This window comes from Barbus barbus, assembly GCF_936440315.1.
Source record: "Barbus barbus genome assembly, chromosome: 44".
NCBI classification, from domain to species: Eukaryota; Metazoa; Chordata; class Actinopteri; order Cypriniformes; family Cyprinidae; genus Barbus; species Barbus barbus.
Window position 1 is genome coordinate 16,052,511 of NC_136722.1, and position 21,694 is coordinate 16,074,204.

Below are 21,694 nucleotides of genomic sequence, written 5' to 3' on the forward strand. Positions count from 1 at the left end.
CTCTCTGATTCATAATTAGCACAAATCCCATCAGGTTACCAACACCCTGAAATATATACGGAACATTTAGGCACTGAGCATGCAGACCAACCACTTCAACAGGCCAGTGGTAACTTAGGTTTATTACATTTGGATGGTTTAAATTATATATATTTGGGGGGTAACGTATTACAAGTAATGCAAGTTACGCAATCAGATTACTTTTTCCAAGTAACTAGTAATGTAAAAGATTACTTTCAAATTTACAACAAAATATCAAAGTTACTTTTTCAAATAAGTACTGCAAGTTACTTTGTTTTCCCATTTATTCACTGACACCTCTCCTGTCCCCTTGTTGAGAGAAATCTGGAGTGAGGTGCAGAGGCACTTCCTTTAGCCTGAGGCTTATTAATTTCACTTTTGGTGTAAAACGGCCCTTAAAGTTACCAAAAATATAACTTTTGAGTTTTTGTTTATTAAAAAACAAATAAGCAAGCCCAGCCCAGGAGACAAAAAGTAACGCAAAAGTAACATAATGCATTACTTTCCATAAAAAGTAACTAAGTAACACAAATATTGTAACTTAGTTATAATTAATAAATAATTACAAATGTGTTGATACAAATATTGGTACAAATGTGTGTTGACATATTGGAGGACCAATATACGGTATGTGGCATCGCAACTGAAATACTGTAAATTTAAAATAAATATTTTAGATCAGGTGTGATAGTCTAAGAAAAAATTGATTTTATGGCAGACTAAGATTACTGTCATGCTAAATAGTTAACATAAAAAATTAAGAAGATTTAAGTGGTTAACTATTACAGCATGTACTTTTTTTAACGTACGGACAAAAACAAAAAGGATGTATAAGACCTAGCACATCAAATTAAACAAAGATGGCCATATTGCGCCCAATTGAAAACAATATGCTGGATTTAGTATTGCAAAACTGTCATTTTGAATATTAGTGTGGCCGATCAAAGAGCTTGTACATCTCTACTTGCCCTATATATAACAAAAAATGTGATTTTTTTTGGTACTTTGTACATATTAAATGCAAAAACATAACGCTTTTAATTAAATGGTGTTAAAGTTAAATTCGATAATTATGCGTAGACAAACCAAAGAACATGAAAGTCACAAGATGCTCTACAGATCAAAGGTCACAATTTTCATCGTAACACCATTTGGAAGTAATCAGAAACCTACATTGTCACATAACCTTGCGAATAAAGTGTCAGCGAGCTCCTTACCAAGGGAAAAAAATAAATAAATAGTTGCTCCAGCAGATAAAAAGTGTTCAAATTACAAAAGGAAAGGATGGAAAAATAACTGCAATTTACACTCATTTTCACCTTTTGTTGCTAGTTTTCTGTCCTGGGATTGGTGCGGCCGGGGAGAGGAGACTATTCTCCGGGGAGCGGGGCGTGTGTGCGGCAGGACAATGGACCGAGGCTCACACCAGGCCCGGCGCGTCACACCTGCTGAGAGAATAAATGACACACTTCGTTCTCTGCCGTTGTCTGCCTGGCATTTCAACCACGCTCCAAATTCATCACCTTTGTCTTCAAAACAAAGGCAAGAGAAGAAAAAAAAAGGAGAAATTGCCTGGTCTGAGGTGAGCTTAAGGAAATATTTCCAGGGACGGAAAGGGACAATAACCTTTTGTATGCTTTGTGCTAGTACACAGACAAAAGCCTCAAATACAAACTCATGTTTCACTGTTTGATGGAGAGAGAGAAGGTCTAACTCCATCAGAGGTGGAGTTTTATGGAGGTTTGTATTAGAGATGCCTAGCCGATACACGTTTCTGCATGGCAGGTCTATTAATATTCTTCCAAGTTGTGATTGGAAATTAAGCTGGATGGACATTTCCCAAAGGTCTTGTAGGAAACCGACAGCAGGTTGGATAGCATCTCATGAATCTGTGTACAAATGCGCTGGCTGCAATAATCAGACAGTGAGAAGTGGGGACTTTATGTGTGGAAGACAGTCAATTAAACGGGAAGCAGGACTAAAGAGGAGTGATTATGACCTGGCCTTTAGCAGTGCATTAAAACCCCCAGCAGCTGAGATCTTGAGAATGAGGTGTCATCCCTGAGCAAACCAATGAATGCAGCCCAATAAAACTCACTTGCTTGTATGAGGATCAAAAATTATGTCCAAATATACGTAGCTACCTAGATTTATGTACAAACAATCCTACTAAACGGTTTAGGCAAGCAAAACTGAGCTGCACACACAAATGTCGGGCTTTAACACAATGCTCATTTACCCTACAGTCACATCTTGTCTCTCATGAATCATTTGTTACCCAAGCTACAAATTTATTGCCTTTAATTCTTCCTTAAATCCTTTTCGGCAGCTGCAATTGTAGGGATTAGAGAATTAAAAGTGTAAAGTCAAGCCTCTTGTTTTCAACCAGTGTATCTTATCATTACTGTGCTATCCTGTGCACTGTGGTACACTTCCTCTCACCGTTGTAGATATTTTGAAAGCAATTCGAAAGGTTTCAAAAGTGAAAAATCCAAAATCATGAACATTAAACTTTAGAGTTATTGATAATAATGTTAATAATAATAATAATGAGATACCATATGCCATATATTTGTCTGGCCAAAATATATGCTAAATATATGTCATAATAGCATGGCTTAGGGAATATATATATACGTATATTTATTTATTTCAAATTTAAAAGATATTTAGTTTAAACATTAAACCCTTAAAAGCCAAAACTTCAAGGGGCAAATAGATAAAGAAATTTAAACAGTAAAATAAATAAATACATTTAGATTTTAAATGTAAATATAAAAAGGTAAAAATAATAATAATAATAAATAATAATAACTAAATAAATAAATTACTGCAGCTTACCAAAAGTCAATGTATGCTTTTTAAAAAAATCTATTTTAGCAATATGTTTTTGACCTTAAATAAACTAAAAAAAAAATATATATATATATATATATATGTTTTTTAGTTTTTTTAACCTGTGCTCAATTTTTCCTCCTCGACAGCTCATAAAACTTATGTTTTTATTCACATGGCAATTAGAGCTCAGAACGCTACCTCAAAATAAAATTGTCATACTTGGGTGGTGCAACTAAAACTGCCATTGAAATGAATGTGAATGCTAACAGCTTTCCTCAGGTATTTTAGACCTCCTTGGGTACAAAAACACCCAAGGTGTTCTTTAAGTATAAATTCAATAAAATAGCTTATGTGGGCTTGAATTACACTGAGACAAACATTAATTTATGAAACAAAAACATTTGTTTCTTTGATAGACTTTTAACAAGCAAAACCTTTTAAAGTTGTCAATAGCACGTCTGCAAAATCCAAATGTTGTGTCTGGCTTTGTAATAAGAACATCAGTTTTCACTAAGGAGAGAAATGGCTCCATCTGTTAACACACTGCAATTTTGTCGATTCACGAGCATATTAAAGTTAAAGCAAGTGATTAAGAGACTATGCATAATTTAGGATAAAACAACCTTGGCATTTGCCATATATCGTATCTGCTGTACATTAAAAAGTGTGGATTCTTTTACTTTAATATGCTATGAGTCTTAAACATCAGTTTATCGCTCTCTTTGGTTCTTAAGCTCATGTATCAAGCTGTTTTTTCATTTCAAGTAATGTTTTAAACTGCTTTTGTTCTGTATTTTTTTGGGAACTCCTGCATTGCATAGTGAAGCTTCCTCATCCTCAGCCTCAAACAGGAGCCTGGTTTAAGACCAGCCTAATCCCTCAAAATGGTGCTCTAATTTCATAATCCCCCCCAAAAAAGTAATTTGGAACTGGCTCCAAGTGTTCAGAAATAAAAATGCGAAATTAATGCTCCAGTGCATGGGTGGCTCTTACATTTTCTTCTGCTTTTTTTCTAAAAAAAATGAAGTTGTAGCAAAAATCTCGATCATCCTCAGGGGACGTCCTCTCCTCTCTCAAAAAGAGCTGATTAGCAGGATATTGTAATGCAGATAACAGCTTCCACCTCTTCTCTGGTATTAAGCCTGAGGGTGTGTAGCTGGGGTTCTGTCTGTGAGTGCTGTTCCCCAGTGTATGCATACACTTTTGGTTTCATCTGATCTCAGTGCATATAGCTAAATTCAGAGGATGGAGGCGATTTAGCATTCTATTTTGTGGGAAGCGGTTTGTCTTTGTGTTGCAACTGCCTGGTTGGTTAAGGAGCAGAACTGTGCAAAATTCAGAATTGAGGAAATATAATGAGTTGGAATTTGGATTGAATTGGCCAATTTACAAGAAGCTGAATTGGAATTACAGGAAGAGAAGGAGTTTTACTGAGATACAAATGACAAAATTCAACACAGGTAATGCATTCAGGGTAATGAAGTGTACCTCCACAAACCCTGGGCCATAAAAGTTAACAAGCTAGCTAACTGACTAACTTACGGTGACCATATTTCCTCTTTATCCTGGACATATCCTGGCCGAGGTTTCTATTGGTTGATTATGTACAATACCTGTATGCTATTGGTCAAGCTACATTTCAGTCCTCACCTTCAGCAGGTATAAAAAAATAAAAAGCCAGAAATTCCAGCCAGGTCATGTCCGGAAAAATGGACGTATGGCCACCCTAAACAAACAAACAAACTATAAAAATCAGAAGTTGAGAAAACTCAAAAAAGCCATGTTTTTGAGTTTTCTCAATTACGAGAAAGTTCCATCAACAAAAATAATGTTTTTACACATGGATCAAATTTTAATAAGCTTGCATTTTAAACAGTTAAGCTTAGTATTAACATTACATAAAAGTGACCACCATCAAACTAATACTAAATGGCCTAAAATTGGACTATTATTATTAATATTATTAATACAATTATTATTATTATGTCAACATATTCTATACATTTGAAAGTTTGGTCACACTTTATTTTAAGGTCCAATTCTCACTATTAACAAACCATTAACTATGACTTTTGCCTCAATAAACTCCTATTTGCTGCTTATTAATAGGTAGTAAGGTAGTTGTTAAGTTTAGGTATTGGGTAGTATTAGGCATGTAGAATATGGTTTTGCAGAACATGTGCTTTATAAGTACTAATAAAGAGCCAATATGTTAATAATAGGTATTTTAATATGCAACTAGGTAATAGTGAGAATTGGTTCCTATACTGAAGTGTTACCTAAAGTTCAAACAACCTTTATTTTTTTTTTACATATATCTAACAGTATCTATCTTCAAACTTCAAGCTTTTAACTTGTTTTCAAACTTTCAATCAAGGCTTTATTAAGCCAACAGTTTGAGTTTGTTTTGATAAATTTGGGGTTTTAGTAAAAAATTACAGTCATATTTTTTTCTCACGAATTTTAGTGAACAGTCTACTTCCTTTCACCCATAAGCCATTTTACTGAGACTTGTGTTATCATTATTTGTGTTATCAATATACAATCCTGTGTGATCAATACAATGCCGTTTAAAAGGCACTCTTAATTCAATTCTTAATGGCACACAAACCTGTTGAGGAGTAGAGGTTGTTGGGTGAAGCTGGAGTTCCTAGTGGTTTGGTGGTGGAGGTCAGTGATTCGGAACTGGACAAAGAACACGGAAATGCAAAAGAGAAAACTGAAAAGAAAGCCTGTGACCCTCACTGCCATTTTAAATTCTGAGCTAGAATAATGGTTTCGCCTTCCACACATTGTTGCTTCAGAAAGCGTGTGTCTGATTGGCGAATGTTGTGAAGTCCTGTCTTGATAGAGGAGGTAATCGGTGGCGTAGTCTCCCACCTTATTATGTGGAATAATGGAGCTAAATGTCTGTATTAACACATCATATCGCTCTCGCCATCACAGCAGTCAATGATATATAAAAACCATTTATAATTATCCCCCTGCAATGAACTGTCATCAGCCCGTTTGGTATGAAGAGGAAATCTCATTTCCCTCAAATCACATTCATAGGCAGGGACTGGCAGGTAGCAGAGGAAATGCTGAGTGGGGTTTTCCACAGGGGGAAAGAGACAAGGTCCAGGAGACCCAGCACAGGGAAGATAGCAAAAATATTATGCTAATGCCTCCACAGTGGGCTAATCACCACGACCCTGAATTTAAAGGCCAGATAATTAATTCCAGAGTACTAGGTTATCTACTTTGGCTATTGTCTCCACCAGAGAAAAGGAGAAAGGATTCATCCCTTTGTCTGTGTTTAACAAGACAGATAAGGTAGGCCTGAACTCGCCTGGCATGGTCTGCTGGAAATTAGAGCATGGGCGTGTAAAAAGAGGTTCTGCTTTATTGCAAAGACGAAAAAAGGCAAGCTGACCTCCTTACGATGTCCTTCCACATCCAGAAAAGAAACTGCGGCTGACTTGTTTGGGCAGGAAGGGCAGCTGAAGTCCTTTGTGGTGGTCCTGAGAAGTGTGATATTACGTGGTACTATATTTATCCTGTCCTTTTGGCCTGACACAGCTTCTACTTTTTCAGGACAGATCTCATTTAAAGGATACGCGAAGGTCTTTCTGCCGGCCTGTAGGTGAATGATGTGAATCAGAATCACGTGTGATCACGGCAAAAAAGTAATGTGATTTACTGAGCTTGTTTTTTTTTTTTGAGTAAAAAAATAAAAGATAATACAGGAAACAACTAGGGAAGATCTCTTGCATAAATAGAACAGTTCAATGTGTCGGAAGTACTGAATGTGTGCTTACTGCTAGGCTCTAACTGTAACATGACCATTCCTTAGCAACTTTTCCTAGATGTAGATTTGTAAACAACTGCTTCAAAAACCTAATGAGCAAGCACAACTCCATGCTACCTTTTAATATTCCAGCATTGGAACATCAATGGAGAATGCAGTAACAATGCAAAAACATTATTTAAATAAAGAAAAGATGGGGGAATTTTTTTTTTTATTGAATCTCGCAACAGCACCTGTCCAGTTTTTCAGCAGCCTTGGTTCCTAAGACTGAAATAAAATAAAAAAGTGAAATAAAATAAACATTAACTGAAATAAAAAACTTATTTTTGTTAAGCATTTCTCATTTTCGTTTAGCTGACATACTAAAATAATAATAAAAAAATCACTTAATTTTATATTTTCCACCTGAATTAAAAAAAAACAACTCTTTTAAAATATTAACAAATCATACAGTCATTTTAATTTATTAAAATTTTTTGTAATTGTAAAAATAAAAAGTGAAAAATTGTTTCTACACCAATTATTTTCTAGTAATGATACATTATAATAAAATATATAAAAGAAAAATAGTTACATAGTTTTAAGACTCTATTTTAAGACTCCAGCTACCAGGGTGAATCACAACATTTCAACCTTAATTAAAAGCAAAAATGTTGAAATAATGCTGGCTGATGGCTTCAACAACAGCATGTACCATAGATTAAAACCTTTAAGTCACAGCTTTTTAACAGTTTATAAGTTATTGTTAGAAATCAGTTCCCCAGTGGAGAAAATGAGCTGAGTTTTACTTCCAGAACCTGACTTTTGCAGTCTATTAAAGTATAGCTCCGTTAACTTACCAACATGCTTACATACAACTCAACTGAAATCAAGTGTGAATCTCCCATGAGGAGCATCAAATATTTGGCATATGGCAATATGGCAGCTACTGTCTATGTACAGTGTTCAAAATCAGTCACTTATGAGGTTCTATAACAGTTAAGGTGCCACTCTAGAATTTATCTGCTTATGTAGACAGGTTTTGCTAAAAATTTACTCTTTACCCAAATTAAGTAGAAAACTGATCGCCCGGACCAGTCGCTGTGTCACTGTTGTCTATGTTTTCAATGCAACTACATCTAGAGAAGCCTCTTGATACAAAAAGACTACATATAGCACTTAGATATGCTTTTTTCCATACACAATCCTTGCTATAGCACCAGCAGCATTGTGTCATTCTACCAAAGCCGGGCTTCAGCAGGCCCAGCTGCAGTTTGAAGTCTTTTCTCTTGGACAGGCTGGGAGTGGAGCACCTCTGCGCAATCTCATAATCCACTGTCCACGCTCTGTCAAATGCAAACCTGCCTGCGCCTCCCCAGCAGTGCAGCGGCGAGGTGAATTATTCATCTGTGCCACGGGGTGAGGAGTCAAATAAGCCCATTTTGTCAGCAGTGGGCAGTGGAGTTGATGAGAGCAGAAGCAGGGGCTGCTGGGAAAGGGGTGACCATCTCTGCCTGAGCTGTCGCTTCTGCTACCTCAACCAACAGGATGAGAAAAAGAGAGAGAGAGAGAAATGTAATGAGAGCAGGTCTCATGCATTATTCAGCAGAAGGACGTCTCACAAAGAAATATAGAAACACTGGGCAGATTTTTGACAAGGCAGGTCTGCAATCATGCACACCACACTCCCAGAGGAAATGTGATAACTCTGGTCAGGAGCAGAGAGAGAAAGAGAGAAGGAAGAGTGGGGGGTGGAGGGGCATGTGAATGCTGGCCTCTACTAAGAAAAGCTGAAGGCTTTTCAAATGAAGTGGAATTTACCTAAGCGTCGTGTGAAGCTTAGCAGCATCAGACTCACTGTTTACACCTGTTAATGTTGCTTAGCAGGCATTTACTTTGAAGTATCAGGCCCCGTATCCTGTAGTGGGAGAAATCCTAGGTTCAGAGTGTTTTTAACAGGTATAAAAACATAATATGTCAGGCAGGATGTGTATTACCTGCCAAATTTACATATGTTAAGTGTGGCAAATGTAGGACGATACATCTACCTACAGTAAAGCGGATTAAAGGCTGAAGTGTTTGGCACCATAAACGCTTGCCTAAATATAATTTGCTGAAAACTTAATGCGTTCATTGTAAAGGTTGACTGTCGGAGAGAGGAAAACCAGGAGAGGAGAAGAAAACTGACACATGAAAAAACTGTCGGGACGGAAGGGAAACAGGGAACGATGAGAAAGGAATGAGATAATAAGCGCATATCTGGATTTTTTATAAATAGAACAAAGCAGGTGAAGTTTAGACACTTTAAATGATTACTGGCGTAATCACATCTGGAGTTTTGTTGCTCTTCTTTTGCACGCCGATATCATTTCACATGGAATTTAAATGATTAACCACAGATGTCACCAGGGGCCTTGAATATCCCATTGAGTTATACACTACATTTACAGTACATTGACAATTCAAGGCATTTATTAGACCTTGCAAACTATAGCAGGGTCTGCTTTGAAACTGTAACTTGTCAAGCTGTTCATGATTTAAAAGGTAGTTCAGCTGCAGTCAACCATTTGAATATAATTAGCATGGCTATACTACGAATGAAATACATTTGTATATAATTATAAATACACAAAACAATGAGGTTCACATTGGAGTTTAGTGTACATTGTGACAAGTACGATCAATAGAAAACACCATAATTTATATAACTGAATCAAACATTTCATTGAACAGGAGTATTTCATAACACTTTAGTTTAGGGAGCAAATCTCACTATTAAATATAATTAATATTACAAGCATTAAAGCACATATTAATGCATTATTCTATATGAGCATATTTTAGAACCCCTAATCCTGTAACTAAACCTAATAAATACCTAATAACTATTAATAATAAGCAGCAAATTAGGCGTTTCTTGAGACAAAAGTTAATAGTTAGTTAGTGAGAATTGGTCACCAAACTAAGTATTTTACTAAACATATTATTTAAAAAAATATTGTAATAATTAGCATAATAGGACTTCCGGTTTGGGTGAACATGTGAAAGCAGCGTTGTCTCAGGCTCCCGCGGCAGTAACTTTGAAAACTTACTTTTTACTTAAAACCCCAACCAGCTAAGAGTGGAAGATTTAACATTAGAACCTTGAACACCCTAGAGAAATGTCAAAAGCATCAAAAGCATCCAAAAAGACTGAAGCAGACGCCTCTCCTACAGGTAGCAGCACAACGCTAGCCAGCATAGCTAATATGCTAGAAGACCACAGAGCTAGTATTGCAGCCGACTTCAAAGCAACATTCGCTGCCCTGGAATTGAGACTCGACAAAATGCAGACAACAATAACAGAACATGGTCAGCGAATGGACTCATTGGAATCCCATGCTGAGCTGCAAGACCAACGAATTCAAGCACTGGAGGAGAGGTGTGTCGCATTAGCAGATCACAACACTAAGCTAACAGCGAAGACGATCGATCTTGAGAGCCGCAGCCGCAGAAATAATATTAGAATAATCGGCCTTCCAGAATCAATCGAGGGACCCAGACCTACGAGCTTTTTCGCCGAGCTCTTGGCTAAGGTACTCGGCGATCAGATCCTTCAATCTCCTCCTGAATTGGATCGAGCGCATAGAACGCTCACCGCTAAACCACAACCCGGATCACGCCCCAGACCGGTTATACTTCGCCTTCATCGCTATCAAACCAAGGAGCTGATCATTCGGGAGGCTCGTAAGAGACGTGGGAAACTTCAATACCAAGGAACACCAATCCAGATCTTTGAGGACTACACACCCGAAGTCGCCAGCGAACGAGCTAAATATCGAGCGGTGATGGCTGATCTCTACAACCTCGCTCTTCGGCCAGCGCTTCTCTTCCCGGCCCGTTTACAGATTACCCTGGAGAGCGGAGCGAAGAAGAGATTTTCATCTCTTGAAGAAGCCACCACCTTCGCGGCCAAATATCAACAAACCCCGAGGACCGACTAGTTTGACTGCTATTTTACTAGCGGCTAACGTGGACCATGTTAAACTAGCTGGCTTTCTCCTTACAGGAGGAGTTGTTTTCGTATTGGTAAGTTTTAAGATTAAGACGGGAACCTGCTGAGCTTTTGCGTGCTGCATTTCTACAAAGACGATATGCTAAGTGAGTTATTGCATTTATCTCAAAGTGCTTTAAGAACTGGTTGGACTCTGTTACCTTTTAACTGCTATACGAGATTAGCCCTGTATCTAGTTCAGTGGGTTCAGAAGCTAACGTTAGTGTTGTGTGTTACACTCCATTTAATTCTAATTTGAGGTTAAAGTAATTAGCATGTAGTATTTTATTTCATAATTATTATTATTTATTTATTTTTTTTTTTTTGTATGTATGCGTTTTACACAAATTTTATTGTATGTGTATGTATATGTATATATATATACATATATATTTATTTTTGATTATTATTATTATTATCACCTTTTATTACTATTATTTTCATTTTATCATTCTGTTACCTCTGATTTACTTGTGGGTATTTAATCTATCTTGATATTTACTCGTGCTATATAACCGTTATGAAAAATTCAATGTTCACGTTCATTACTTTGGGGGTCCCAACTGGCTCTTTAAGCTGCAGGAGCTGGGACAAATTAAGGAAAAGAGGAAAGACGACGCAGAAAGGGAAGTATGACTACTTGGTTTCAGTTTTGATGAATGGGACAGGGGAGAAGGGATGGGGAGGGAAGTTTTCATTTGACTTTGTTTATTTTATGTTCTGTGTTATATGTGTATTCATTTTACATTGGGCTCTCTCTGTACAGAAGATCGCACTCGCTGTTTGCTGCTTACTCCTCGAGGCTGACCTGACAATCTTTCTACGGGGTGCTGATCTATGGCTAGTGTAACTAAGGGGGGTGCCGCTGGTGGACGAGCTGTGAGGATTAGCTCACTAAACACTGGTGGGCTAAACGCTGCAATCAAACGCACAAAAGTTATGACGCATATCAAAAACCTAAATGCGGACATAATGTTTCTGCAGGAGACACATTTATGCAACTCCGACCATAGAAAATTAAATAGACCTTGGATTGACCAAATTTTTCACTCACAATTTAATGTAAAGTCAAGAGGCACGGCTATATTAATCCGAAAAAACGTTAATTTCACCTCAGATAAAATAATGACAGATTCAAATGGTCGTTATGTTATCGTTACTGGTACGTTATATGAAAAGCAGGTAATCCTGGTATCCGTCTATGCTCCAAATTGGGACGACTATAATTTTGTTAGTTCATTGTTTGCTACCATTCCAAATTTAAATTCTCACCTTCTAATAATGGGAGGAGACATGAACTGTGTGATAGATGCAACACTGGACAGATCTAGTCTAAGATCAACCTCGGTCATGAAAATGTCCCAGGCTTTTTCCACGTTTATGAGTCAATATGGATTGGTGGACCCATGGCGATTTTCACATCCCTCTGTAAGACAATATTCTTTTTTCTCTCACGTACATCACTCATTCTCACGGATAGACTATTTTTTGATAGATAAAAAGCTTATTCCAGAGATCGTCTCCACCCAGTATTTACCCATAACAGTGTCGGATCATGCCACAGTGGTTTTGGACCTTCACTTTAGTATGAAGCCGAAGGGTTTCAGACACTGGAGGCTAGATCCTCTCTCGCTGGCGGATGACAACTTTTGCAAACATATTTCTGAATCGATCACTTTCTTCTGTGAAACTAATAAGAATGATGAAACCTCTCCATCCACATTGTGGGAAACTCTTAAAGCCTACATAAGGGGTAAAATTATCTCTTTCACGTCGCATACGAATAAATTGCGCAGAGCTCGGCAGAAGGAGCTGGAAGAAGCTATTGCAGATCTAGATAACTTACTATCGTCCGCAAATTCACCGGGTTTATATAAAGAAAGAATAAGACTCCAAACTGAACTTGATCTCCTTCTTACTTCTGAAGCTGAACAGCTTCTCCTTCGCTCTCGGGGGTTAGTGTACGAACATGGTGACAAAGCTGGACGCCTTTTAGCTCATCAGCTGAAGGCAAAAGCAGCATCAAATCAGATTACTCAGATAACTGATGAGTCAGGCTCAATAACCGCTAACCCGGACAGAATAAATGACACTTTTAGATCTTTTTTTTTCCCAACTATATACATCAGAATCCCTCACAGATGAAAACCAACTAAATAACTTTTTTGAAAAATTGGACTTACCCAAAGTGTCACCCGAGGACAATCTGAGACTAGACGCCGCTCTTACTCTCTCAGAAATTAAAGAAGCAATACACTCAATGAACAGTGGCAAATCCCCAGGCCCCGACGGATACCCGGTCGAGTTCTATAAAAAATTCTCTGATCAGTTAGCTCCACTGTTACTTGAAATGTTTATCTACTCATTTAATCAAGGCACTCTGCCGCCCACTCTTATGCAAGCCTCCATCTCTCTAATTTATAAGAAGGGTAAGGACCCACTGAGCTGCGCTTCTTATCGACCAATATCACTCCTCCCGGTAGATGTTAAAATACTCGCAAAAATCTTAGCTCGGAGATTGGAATCTGTCATGCCCAAAATCATTTCAGAGGACCAGACGGGATTTATAGTGGGAAGACATTCATACTCCAACATAAGAAGGCTTCTCGGCGTCATCCTCTCTCCGTCTTCCTCTAACATCCCAGAGGTAATAATATCTCTTGATGCTGAGAAAGCCTTCGACAGGGTAGAGTGGGGCTACCTCCTCTTTTCCCTGAGACAGTTTGGTTTTAATACTAACTTAATATCATGGATCAGATTGCTTTATTCATCTCCCTGCGCCTCAGTGTGCACAAATAACCAACGTTCTATTCCGTTTCCACTTTCTCGGGGAACACGACAGGGGTGCCCGTTATCCCCATTATTATTTGCGCTAGTGATTGAACCATTATCAGCTGCTCTAAAAATAGAGGAGGGACTTGGGGGGATTGAACGATGGGGCATAGAGCATCAAGTTTCGTTGTATGCAGATGATCTGCTTCTTTATGTAAGTAATCCTTTAGCAAGCATCCCACGTATCCTGACTTTGTTGAATCTTTTTGGTTGTCTGTCGGGATATAAGCTAAATATCTCTAAAAGCGAATACTTCCCAATAAACCAATTAGCCGTAGCCATATCGCCATCAACTATACCCTTTAAAATTGCCAACACAGGATTTAGATACCTTGGCATTACAGTTACACAATCCTTACGAACAATGCGAGAGCAAAATTTTAATTCATTAACAACGACGGTCAAGTCCGATTTACAAAGATGGAATTACCTGCCGTTGTCCTTGGCCGGTAGGATACAAATTATAAAAATGAATGTATTACCAAGATACTTGTATGTTTTTCAATGCCTCCCCATCTTCCTCCCCAAGTCCTATTTCACGGCTATAAACGATATTATCTCATCATTCATCTGGGCTGGTAAACGGCCAAGGGCAAGCCGTACACTGCTTTGTAGGCATAGATCAGCAGGGGGACTGGGCCTACCTAATCTTATTGGTTATTACTGGGCAGCCAATGTGCATAAGATAATATCTTGGTTTACTTCCCCTCAATCTAGTTGGTGCCAGAGTGAATCAGCCTCCTGCTCCTCGTCGCTGCTAGCTTTAACATGTAACATTTTGCCCTTCTCCCCAACAAGCTTCACGTCTAACCCGGTTGTAGTTGGAACTCTAAAAATTTGGACGCAAATAAGACGCCACTTCGGATGGCTCACCCCCCCTCTAGCAACTCCTATTTGCAACAATCACCTGTTCATTCCAGCAAAGACGGACTCACGATTTTCAGTTTTAGAAAACAAAGGGCTACGTAGTCTGGGAGACCTGTACATTGATGGTATATTTGCGAGTTTTGACCAATTAATTTCTACCTTCAATCTACATAAATCAGACTTTTTCCGATACTTCCAGTTGCGGGACTTTGCGAAAACACACGCCACGTCATTCCCACAGATTCCAACACCCAGCGGGATGGACCTGGCTCTTAAGGCTAAAACTCTATCAAAGGGCCATATCTCCTTTTTTTATAATTTGTTGTCCTCCAACAGTGAATCTATTTTACATAAGATCAAGATGAAATGGGAGTCAGAACTCCAATTGAATCTTTCTGAAACATTTTGGGAGGGAGCCATGGGGGTTGTTAACTCGTCATCCAGCTGCGTTAGACTGTCACTAATACAATTTAAAGTCTTCCACAGATTACACTATAGTAAGGACAAATTATCAAAACTCTATCCAGACAAATTTGATGATAATTGTAGCAGATGCTCGCAGGCTCCATGTAACCTTACCCACATGTTTTGGACATGCCCCAAGTTGTCTGAATTCTGGCGACTATTCTTTAAAACAATTTCCAATATATTAGGCATAAATTTAACTCCAACCCCACATATCGCTATTTTTGGCAAGCCTCCAGACGATATCTGTACCACAACCACTCAAAATAACATAATTGCCTTCGCCTCTCTTATTGCTCGCAAGAGAATTTTGTTATTGTGGAAGTCTCCTCAACCACCATTAATCAAAGTTTGGCTACATGACATTTTAGGCCTTTTGAAACTGGAGAAAATCAAATTCTCGCTTAGGGGGTCAACTGGCAGGTTCTATAGTCAGTGGAGACCACTACTTAACTATCTAGATGAGCTTCCAGCTCAGGAAGTCTCTTTGTAGGGTCCTACTATATGGTTATATATACTATTCCTTCTATCCAGGTTCGCCAGCGGCAGATAGCCCCCCCGATTTTGATCTGTTCACCCTGAAACACTCCAACATAACAGATAACAGCAGATAACTCGCTTTGATGTCTGAGGAGTGGGCAGCAATTGTTTGTTTGATGTTTACTTTGTACAGTTAATGATTAGCACTAGCAACTTACATTGGTATCTTTAATTATTACTGTGTAGGTATAAGTGTATATAAATGTATGTATGAGTACATATAAAGGTTTTTATTTTATTTATAAATTTTTTTTTTTTTTTTTTTTTTTTTTTTTTTTTTTTTTTTTTTTTTTTTTAAATGTATAAGTGGATTATGGGTTTGGGGAGGGGGGATGTTGTTCAGTTAAGTTCATAAAAGGGAAAAGGAAAGAAAAAGACATTGTATTCTTGTATACACTTCATGTTTGTCTTTTGCAACTGACAAATAAAAGTTATAAAAAAAAAAAAAAAAAAAAAAAAATAATTAGCATAATATTAGGTTGTATATCAATAAAAAAGACATAAAATGCAGCGGTGGTGTCTGCACAGTTACTTAAATGAATCAAGAGAATCTTTTTTTTTTTGTACAGGTTTGTTCAAAGGAACCATCTAAATGAACGGATTCACTAAAATAATTTTTCAATTTCAGATTTTTTAGTTTCATTTAAAAATGCTTAAGGAACAAAATGAACAATTTGGGGGAATGAGTGTAATGATTTAAATTTTATTCACCACAGGGACTGGATGAATCAGTGAATCACTTTTTAACAGGTTACATCTAAACAAGCCAATTCACTAAAATGAACTAAAATTTCCAATTCAATTTAAAAATGCTTAATTTGAGAGAACAATTCAACAATTTGGGTGAGCATATAGATTATTACCTCAATTTTCTTGGCTACAAAGATTTTAGACAAATTTTCTAATGGAGTACTATTTTAAAATGTTTAGTTTGCAGCATTACTACCTAAATGCTCCCCAACCAAAAGAAGTGTAGATGGCTTGGTTTTGATGAGAACTGCTCTGATCGGCTTAGACTTAGTTTTTCACATCAGGTTACACAGTCAAAGAAGAGAAGGGAGCAACATGCTTCGATAAAAATGGGAGCACTTTAAATTCATAGACCCTGTGATATCCTCCCACCAACGACCATGAATGCGATTTAAGCACAGTCGTAATGAAAATGTCAGCATTTTGCTCATTTTTTTTCCACCACTGTTGACAAATAATACAAACATATCACCTGTTTCTCTAATGCAAAACCCCCAACCCAATGCATCAAAGTGCCATTAGAATTTTCATATTGCTTGGATTATTTAAAGCATCTCATAAAAACAGAACCGTTCTCTCTGTACAACACTGTAACTGCACACACTGACAAACCAAACGCTCACAAACCTTAACCAAAGAAATTCTCAGTTCTCTCTCATTCTTTACCCTTCTATCTTGCTATCAATCCTCCCTGCTGGATTATGTTGACTGAATGGAATTTTCTGTCTTCCTCTCTCTCTCTCTCTCTCTCTCTCTCTCAGGCAGTGATATATGGCTGTAGGCAAGAGCTGAGATGAAGTGGAGAAAAGTAAATACTAATGCAATTATTCCAGCCAAAGTGTCTTATTGATATATAGGCTTCTCTAATCATTTTTATATCAGTGCTTTCTATATTACAGAAACAGTGTGAATATAGTAATAAACATACAGAAGCATTTTAAATATCTCTTCTTCCACATTTATTCGCTATTTTAGAGAAGATACTCTTAGAGAAGAAAATATTACATTTAATTATATCTCTTTTCTACTTTAGTCCACCAATAAAAGGTAAGACAAAATACCAGACAACAAAAGATTCAGTATATATACGGATAGATAGATGGATAGAGAGATATAATACTACATCACCATGCATAATTACAAATCTCCCACTGTTCCTCTTAAACAGGGTGTGCCACAGGGCTCAGTTCTAGGGCCATTACTATTTATCATTTATATTATGCCCCTTGGACAAATTATTCGCCACCATGGTTTTCAGTATCACTGCTATGCCGACGATATTCAGATATATACTTCTTGCAGACCTGACTCATTTCTCCAGACTGCTACTCTATTGACATGTGTCAACGAGTTAAAAACCTAGCTTAACTCCAACTTTCTCAGTTTGAACTTGACAAAAACAGAAGTTTTACTTGTCGGTCCCTCAACTGTAACAAAAAACATAACTAACCCCCCTAAAATTTAAGCTACATCAATTTTTCCAACTGCCACCGTCAAAAATGTAGGTATCATTCTTGACACTTCACTAAATCTAGACGCTTATATTAGCAAACTCTCCAAAGCTGCATTCTTTCAACTTCGACGTATTGCCAAACTCCGTTCCTTCATGAGCTCAAAAGGTGCTGAATCACTAGTACATGCATTTATCACATCTCGCCTTGACTACTGTAACGCTTTTTTTTCTGGATTACCATCACGCTCCATCTCCCATTTGCAATATATTCAAAACTCTGCTGCAAGAATGTCAATGGTCCAAACCAAATGGTCTGCTCATATCACTCCTGTTGTTTTTAACCTCCACTGGCTACCCGTGTCCTCTCGTATCATTTATAAAATTCTTCTGCTTACCTATAAGTCACTTCACGGTCTTGCACCTACTTATCTCTCTGACCTACTTTCTCCATATACTCCTTCTCGTTTACTTCGATAATCTGGAGGGGAACTTCTTTGTGTTCCTAGATTTCGCCTTTCATCTATGGGAGGGAGATCTTTATTGTTATGGCTCCTAAATTTTGGAACTCATTGCCCTTGTGTGTCCGGTCAATAACCACACTACATGAATTTAAGTCCAAACTCAAAGCATATCTGTTCAACCAATATTATCGGTCTTTACCTGTTTCTTTTTAAACTGTTATGGTTTAATGCTGTATCTGATTGTTTGCTGTACTTGACTAACTGTATTATTTCTATGGTTTGCAACTGCAACCGCATGTCCTGGACGTGACAAATGTCTACTGTCCATTTATGTATGTACTGATTTCTTATCCTGTTTTGTCATTGTGAAGTGCCCTTGAGCTTGGGAAAGGCGCTATATAAATTAAACTTATTATTATTATAGATAGATAGATAGATAGATAGATAGATAGATAGATAGATAGATAGATAGATAGATAGATAGATAGATAGATAGATAGAAAAAAGTGCAAAAATCAAACCTTTAGGGGTGCCACAGCTTGACACTTAAAGGGACATCTTTGTATCAACTTTTCCCCCAAAATATTCTTAGTAGTACCTTAAGATTACATATTGCTACTCTATGATACTAATATACACCTTTTAGGGGTAGACGAGGTACAAAGTTGTCCCTGTAAGTGAACTGCCACACTTACAAGATGTTGTACCCCTAAAGGTACTATTTTCACAATTTTTTTCTGACAGTACATGAAAAGAGGACTTCATGAATATAAAAAAAATGTTCAGGTGTACTCACAGATATCAGTCCTGGAGCAGCTAATGTGAAACAGACTTCAGCTGGGTTTTATTTGAAGGACACAAATTCAGTCTGAAGAGAGCTTACATCTCATGAAGTCACCGATACACTAAAAACAACTAAAAACAGAGCCGAGCGCGGTTTTAATAGTCAGTTCATAATTAGCAATCAAAACATTGAACATTAGATGCTTTCAGAGACCGTCTTCAGGTCAAGCTCTGTTGTTTTCTTTAAGAACATGGCTATGAAGCAAATTAAATTTGATTGAATAAATGATGAACTAAAAGTAGGTCAAGGGCTCTTCAGTAAACAAAACTGTAACCGAGTTATGAAGGAAGCGACTGCAAAACCCCTCATTCTCCATTTTTTATAATCTATACGACCATCTTTCCAAATACATTTAAGAGAGGCCCATGAGAAGAGATCTGATCATAGGCAGGTTAAACACTGATGTTACATGTATGTGTTTATCTAAAGGAAAACAACATGGATCCTTGATTAAGTTTTTTTCTTCTTTTCAAAGAGGCCTCGTCGGTGTATCTGGTGAGAAAAACTCGACATGTAAGAGCAAAAAAAGTTCAGTGATCCATAAAACTTCTCCTCTCTTTAGGTTGGCTCACTCTCTCTGTGTTTTGAGTGAAGGAAATGTAATCTTAATGAAATGACCCTTTAAAGTGAGCGTGTGCCCTCACCTGATAAGTTATTCCTGACTCGCTTTTAAGCTGCTGTCAAAGAATTTCCCTTGAAACTCCGCTTTGTTTTTTTTGTTTTTTTTGGGGGGGGGGGGCTTTGAGTGAACTCCCACCGGAGGAGGAAAGGAGTGTGCTGACACTGTACGGGAGGTGCGGGGAGACATCATGCAGCTGACAGAGCTTTAATTGAAATGACAGATTATTTTAATGTGTAAGAAATTCATTAAAACTCTGCACAGCATAGCAGCATCCATTATCCTTGCTGAAAATAGCTCAGCTTCTCAAACAGCTCGGTAAATATGCTAAACTTGTAAAATAAGACTGGATCAGGCTGCCTTTTCAGTCACTATTGAATATCTCGAGAAATCAGCAGAGGGTGATGCTGAGAATTGCCCACATAACAGAAGTCCATGGGACAGATCAACAACTGATTCAAATGACTGTGGGAAGAGCTTCAGTGTTGATAACACTGCCATATGATGCTGTTTATGGTTAGATGCATAAGTATTAGAACTGTGGTTTACTAATATAGCGTTGCAATGGCTGATATAATGATATCTGAGGGTGCTGATGACTAATATTGTTAAACAATTTGTAGGTGCATAAATGAACAATTTAACATTGTATTCTCTTAAAATATTTAAAATAAAAAGTTACTGAAAATGACTGAACGAAATCAGTAATTATTAAATCAATTAGAAAATAATTGTCTAAAAATATTTAAAAATGTATGTTTTCATTTTGTTGTATATATGCTTGAGTGTATAAAATGGAAAATAATAAGTAGCACAAGTGTTTTAAACTAACAGTAATTATACAGTATATATATACAGTATATATAATATATATACATATATTAGTGCTGTCAAATGACTAATCACGATTAATCGCATCCAAAATAAGTTTTTGTTTACATAACATATGAGTGTACTGTTTATATTTGTTATGCATTTTTTATTTAAAAATCAGCGTATTAGAATGATTTCTGGAGGATCATGTGACACTGAAGACTGGAGTTTTGTTGTAAATCTGCCTGGAAGAGGACATGTGTCTATTTCGTCCTAATGCACAGTGAGGAGGAGAATTTGAGTGGCAAAGACTCTTCAAGGACCACAGCTGGAGAATTGTAGAGAAAGGTTGAGTTTTGGGGTCAGAAAACCTACATCAGCCCCTACATCACCACATGTTGTTTGGGAGGGTTTCAAGAAAAATTCTCCTCACTCATCCAGAAACAAGCTCCAGCATATTCAGTTGTTAGACATGACAGGAACTTCAAATGGGACTGGCTTCTATGGTCAGATGAAACTAAAAAATTTGCTTTTTAGCAGCAAACACTCAAGATGGGTTTGGTGCACACAGGGATAAAAAAAGTACCCTATGTGTACAATAAAATATATTGCTGTATTTTTAATGTTGTGGGCCTATATTTCTGCTGGAGATCCTGGACATCTTGTTTAGACACATGGCATCATGGATTCTATCAAATACCAACAGATAAAAAATCAAGAGACTGACTCTGTTAGAAATCTTATAATGGGCCATGTTTGGATCTTCCAACCGGACAATAATCCAAACACAAACCTCAAAAACAACACAAAAATGGGTCACTGGGCACAAAACCAAGCTTCTGCTCTGGCCATTCCAGTCCTCTGAACTGAACCCTGTAGAAAATGAGTGAGGTGAATTGAAGAGAAAAAGCACCGTCATGGAGCTGGGAATCTAAAGGATCTGGAGTGATTCTGGATGAAGGAATGGTCTCTGATCTCTTGTCAGGTGTTCTCTAACCTCATCAGACATTATAGGAGAACATTTAGAGCAGTTAAACTGGCAAAGAGGTTTCAAAAAGTATTGAATAAAAGGGTGCCATTAATTGTGGCCAATGTGTATTTAGAGAAAAACATTTATTTCACAATGATATTTCCTCCCATTTTATATTCTTATTATCCAATGAAAGGTTAGATTTTTGTGAATTTTTTAAATACAAGATCAAAAGGATTAACAATGCAGATTAATTTTCACAGCCTTCTTTGATCATATTTACCAAGGGTGGTAATAATTCTGTCCACAACTGTATATATATATATATATACATACAGTGCCCTCCAAAAGTATTGGAACAGTAAGGCCAAATCCTTTATTTTTGCGGTTTGACATCAAAATATGAATATGAGATGAGA